Genomic DNA, 6,000 nt, shown 5'->3' with positions numbered 1-6,000 from the left:
CAAGTGCCCTGTTACTACACAAATATCCCAGTATGGCCCAGGACATCAGGCCACTGCCCCTTCTGCAGGACACTGTGTCTGATGTCCCATCAGGTGAATGAGATTTTCCTGCATGAATAGCCAGTGTTCCTCTCTTCCCAACTGCGAAGGCCAAGGTGGCTTGTGAACTGAAATTAGAGAGAGCTTGGTCAGCCTTCCCAAGAAACCAGAAGGCAGTGAAATCCAGCTTAGTAGACTCAATAAAGACCTTAAACGATGCTTCATTTTCATTACTTATAGAAAAACAAGAAACCAAGACATTAAGAGCCAAGACATTTACTAGGAAATTCTTGGCATTTCTTCTTGGAATGTTTCATGATCATTCTGAGATATGGGTTTTCAGGAAAACACAGAGAGGAAGGATATATTATACAGTTTTGCAATGCCACACAACTTTGCAACCAATATTATCTACAAAATATAATTTTGAAAACAAACGAAAGAAAGGAAATAAAATGCCAGTGCAGTGTGAAGATGGGGAAACTGAGGCACAGGCTCATGTAGGTGAGCAGGAGAGATGCAGATACCCCGCTGTGGTCTGGGCAGCTACCCTCATCCAAAGAGCTGACTGTGCACTCCTGTCGTCCCCCCATGGGTCCTGCACAACACTGGCTGTGACGGAAGTGGCCAAAGGGCAACAGCTGGAGGCTGCAGGCAAATCTGGAGGCAGCCCACTGCTGGGAAGCCAGAGCATCCCGTGGCAAAGCAGGGATGGCGGTGAGCATCAGGCAGAGCAAGGGGCTCTGGAGAAAGTGCTTCAAGATGAGTCAGGCCACCGATCCAATGGGATTTCGGTCTGCAAAAAAGGCTGAGAAAAGGCTTCACTATTTGGCCCACGACAACAGAAAACCATCCAGATGAAAATCTGCGGTCAGAAGCTCTCTAGCTTGGAGGTCTGCACTGGAGCAAGTGAGCTTTTCAGCAATGCAACATGAACCTTGAGCAGATCAGCAAGGAAATCACTCTGCGACAGTAGCTAAAAATACGCTGGAGCAGAAAATATTTTAAGGCAGGCCAGGGCCGGCTGGAGCACCCTCTTCCAGGCAGACCTTTCCAATCACTCCAGCGTGCTTCCTTTTTCTTTTTTTCTTTCTCTCTCCTTTTTTATTTTTTTTTTTTAACTGAATTGGATGGAACATGACTTCCTATTGCGACCAAAATTGCTTCCGTAGGATCGTGGGGGAGAAACCAGAAAATAAATATGTTAATTTTTCCTCTGAGGCCAGAGAAGAATATGAAAAGAGAGGCTGGATATGCAGATGGATAAATGATTAACCAGGCACTGTCCTTTATCTGTCTGGAAGTCCTCTGAAAAATAAAGGTTAAGAAAAGAGTACAGAAGCAACTGGCCATAGAGCTCATTAATCTGTCTCTTTTTGTTGGCACCAGCCAGGTAGCTGGACCCCCAGGGGCTATCAGCGTCCACTTTCAACATCTTTTGATAACCAAAGCAGCTTTTCATGTCCAGCAATGACTAAGTGGTGGATTTTGCACTGTTACCTTACCTTAACCCCCAATGTTTTCGGATTGCAAGACAACACGATAATCAGCTTGGCAAAGGAGCTTGGCCAGGCAACATTTTTAATATGATTTCCAGAAAGAAAAAGCCCTTGAGTTTGTATGAGAGAAAGCCTGGGTTTCTCTAGAGTTAAATAGTAAGGGAGAGCTGAAAAGGGAGGAAGGCATCTGAACCTTAATGAGGGAGTCTTGACCAGCATAGTTGGGTTTTTTCCAAGTATTTTCATTGTTTTGCTCCGTTAGAAAAAAACAGCCTATGTTCCCAATATGCCGTACATGTAAAGTCAAGAAAAACCATTACAGGGAGGCTCTCGAGGCAGTTGCCATCATCCTCTCCTGCTCAGCCAGCACTGTGCAAGTGTAATTTGCACTTCCCCAGCAGCCCTCATGCCAGGCTCCCCAAGCACCTTAGCAGGATTAATGCCTCAAGGCCACGTCCACATCACAGCACGTTCCAAACAGGCCAGCCTGGGAAGAGCCAGCACCGTCCTGGTGCCGGGGTCTCTGCAGCAAAAGTCTCCTGCTATGCAGCATCACCATGCCTTCTGGCTCCGGGAATGGGGGAAACTGAGGCACAGCCTGGGGATGGACACAGGTGTCCAAAGGAGTGTGTTATCCCATTTCATAAATCGCTGGGTTAGCAGACTCATTGACTCCCACAGAGTCTCCAGCAAGTTTGACAGAGGAAAATAAGTAATGGGAGATGGGGAAAGCAAAGCCAAGCAAAGTAAATCTATGTTTCTCTTCCTTTCATCAGTGAATGTGGCAGGCAGCGCATGGGGCAGGAGGAGAACGGGTTAAAGTGATCTATCCAGCCGGAGATCACAGGAGACCCCCCTTTGTCAATCTGGAGTGCTTGCCAGATATTGGGTTGAATAATTAAACAGCTACTTAACCCTCGGACAGCGTGTCTCCCGCTCCCTTCCCTGCTCCTGACAGCCTGTACTTTGGTAGCTATGGCAACGATTTGGGCGCCAGCCTGTTGACTGAAGAATATGGAAATCACAAGGATTTAATTTTGCTGTGGCACAAAAACTTGTTTGATCTGAGGGTTGTGGCTTTTCTGCAGCTTTCAGCAAAGAATCATTTCTATATTCATATCTCCCATTCAGATGTCAGTTAACAGCTAAAAAAAAAAAACCAAAAAAAAAAACAAAAAACAAACCCCAAAATAAGAAAAAAAAAAAGGCCAAAAGATTCTCAAAAATTTTTTTCTGGGCCGGATTAACACTTGAGATGCCAGCTGGAGAGAGCTACCTCTGCTTAGCCTGATGTCAGAAAGGCTGGAGATGCATCTGCCCCGAGCGCATCCCGAGGAGCAGGGCAGTGGGAGCATGGTGGGAGCCACTGCAAGGGAAGAGCCAAGAGGGCTCAGAGGGCACAGGGAATTGCCGAGGAGAGAAACAGTGAGAAAAACTTCAGGGGCTATAGAAGGGACTCGAGGAGCACCCAAGAAGTCTGTAGCAGAGGGGGCTGGTGGGGTCAGGGGGATGAACAAAAGGCCAGAGACCACCTGGTTCTGCAGAGCAAGGAGGTAAATCCCCAAAGTGGGGGCATCCCTGCAGCAACATCTGCTCCGACACTGCAGGGAAATCGAGCTGGAGGCAAGTGGAAGAGCTGAGCGGCAGCCAGGACGTGGGAAGTCGGCTGGGGAGGCAGGATTCATCCCTCCCCAAAAGCAGCCATCGCAGAGCAGGCTGCAGGTGGATGCATCAGGTGCAGATCACCCATCTGCTTGGAAAATGCAGTTTCCAGGCCAGTTACGTGGGGGCTGGTCAGGTTATAGCTGTATGAGGAGGACACAGAAGGAGGAGAACATATCAGGGACAAACAGAATTTTGTTTTCATTCCATCTCTTTACCTCGATCATAACTGCCCGGCAGGAAGCTCCTGGGGGGGCATTTCTTCATGCCCAAAGACAAAGACCAGAGGCATTTAGCTCTGGCCAGGGGGAAAGCAGCTAGGAGTTCCACATCACTGCTCTTAGCCTGGTTTTCCCTCTGTACCAGCTTGTGCCTCTTTTCCAGGCTGCTTTCCTAAAGGAAGCTGATAGCTTGAGTTAATGAAGGCATGACAGAAGTATACAGGCATCAACTGCTTGTTAAGATGCCAGTACTGTGTAGCCAAAGGAACTGACTTAAACTGTTCTTGCTATTTTTGTTTTATCTTTCTTGAATGTTTGTGGGGTGGAGGTTGAAACAGGGAGAAGAGGCTTGAATGCAAAAGCTGAAATTCAAAACACATGGTATCAAAAAGTCACGTGCACAATGGTAGCCTACAGAAGCTGACAAACCTTTGTCATCAACAGTGATGGGAACTGGACCGGTCCCAGCGTTTGCAGTACAAGCTACTGCTGATTCATAGAAAAATGGTTTTCCCACAGCCCTTACATTTTGTCAACTGAGGTTTAGACCCCTGCAGCCAGCACCCACCTTTTACATGTGCCATTTCTTCTCCATTTTCAGAAACTCTGGGGCATGAGGAAGAAATAAGTCTGTGATTTAGGCACTGCCTAGGGCCAAAGCAACCAGCACCCTGCCCAGCCCAGAAGGAGGTACCCAGCAGGACCCCACTTTTCCTGCAGAAGACCTGCAGACACTTTCTCGTCATAGCTCCTTTGCAAGCAGAACCAGGAGGAATGCACGAAGCCGAAGGATTTGAGATGCTCAGAAGGCAGGATGGCATCAGCAGGATGCAGGTACCACCCTCATGAGCTAAACTCTGCCCAGGGGGAGCCTGCTTCGCTGCCAGGACTGTGTGGTGCTGAGGCTGGTGGGAAGAGATCATCCCTGCAGAAAGCCATTGCTCTCAGGGCACCACCAGCACTCAGACAGCCCCTTCAGGCACAGCATCCAGCACCGTGGGGCTCCTCAGTACTACAGAACTACAGAGAAATCGCAGTCCTGGCACTGTGGCTTCTCACCAGTGGAGCTGGTGGGCAGCAGCTGACTGCGCAAGCTGCCAAGGGAGCAAGAGGATATAGTTAATGGGAGAGCTGAAGCTCATTTTTCTCATCCCTGGTAAATCCACTCCTCAGTTAAAAGCTGTAACAGCTTGAACCGAAGCGCATAGGCTCTGCAGCTGCTGGCTGTGACAACTCGTGACCTCTGTGGATTGGCAAAGATGGAAGCCTCTTGTAACACACACCCCAGGAGCTGCTCTGGCTCCTACACAGGCTGAGCTCTTCACATCTAGCCTTATGTTGGAGCTGAATTCTAAATGCTTAGTGTAAGAGTTCCCTGGGGCTTGGGGGTTCCTCTGAGGTACTGCTGCAATGCAAGAAAATCACATTTTTTTTTAATAAATACACTACAAAAGTGACAACTTTCACCAGGTTGTGTCACTGTTTGGATGGAGGTCGATTTGCAGGAGCACCCAAGTGTCTGTCCACATCTTCAGCTCTGCTTTCAGCTACCTGGATCCTAAAGAAGTCAGCTGGGTATCCCACAAAAGTAGGTTTTCTTAGGAAAATTCAGACCTGGTTTGTCTTTTGGAAGCCAGCAAGGGAAAAACAAGAAACAGGTCTCCTAGGAATAACACAGCAAGTTTTTTCAGCTGGTCCAAGTCCAGATAAGCAGAATTGTGTAGAGGGATTTGGTGGATATGTCAGGAATAGAGAGGAAGGTAAGACCTGAGCAGTGTTAAATTTATCCAAGATTTTCAGGCATAGTGCAAAAAAAAGCAGCAGAGGTTTCTGGACAAATAGTTTTAATGTCTGCATCAGCTATTTCATTCTTAGGATGATGGAAGACCCTTAAGGCTCCCAGAGTCAGTTCTGGTCCATTGAACACATAAATTATCCTACATTTCAAAGTTGTCTGAATAAAGTATGCACAAATAGCCAGCTGGCCAGAGGACACTAATCCCATGCTGTAAAAGGTTTCCCCTCCTCAGCCATCTGCCTTTTTTTTGCTGTCCATAACTATCTGTCAGCTAAGTGCAGAATGGGTCAGGCTTGGTCATCAGCCACCCTTGAGCAGAGAACTGCAGCAGAGTACCTCGCTGGCATCCATCCAAAAAACTCTTTTTTCCTTTCTGGGAAGGCAGCAAGCCCAGGCCGTGGTAAACCTCCTTCTCAATTCCCTGTCTAACAGCTGGTGAGGGCACCTCCCTGATGCACAGTGGTGGCCTGAAATGTGTCAGCTGCAAGGAAAGCAGTTCAGCAATTAAACAGAACTCCAGCCATCACCCGACCTTGAAATATCTGCAGTGGTAGAGATCAGAAACCTTGGAACAAAGTCACACAATCATGAAAACGTTGATCAAGCCATTTGCTGATGGCCTCTAATTTGCTTCAATGACCCCCAAACAGCCCTACCCAAAGACCACCTCTCTGTCACTGTTATGAACGCTTTTCCACCCAAAACTGGAGGAATTGGGCTGAGCGGGTTTCTTCCACCCAGAACTGGAGGAACTGGGCTGAGCAGATTGCATGGTACGGGA

Source organism: Falco cherrug, chromosome 4 (genome assembly GCF_023634085.1).
Source record: "Falco cherrug isolate bFalChe1 chromosome 4, bFalChe1.pri, whole genome shotgun sequence".
In the NCBI taxonomy this organism is placed as follows: domain Eukaryota; kingdom Metazoa; phylum Chordata; class Aves; order Falconiformes; family Falconidae; genus Falco; species Falco cherrug.
This window is presented reverse-complemented; position numbering follows the sequence as displayed.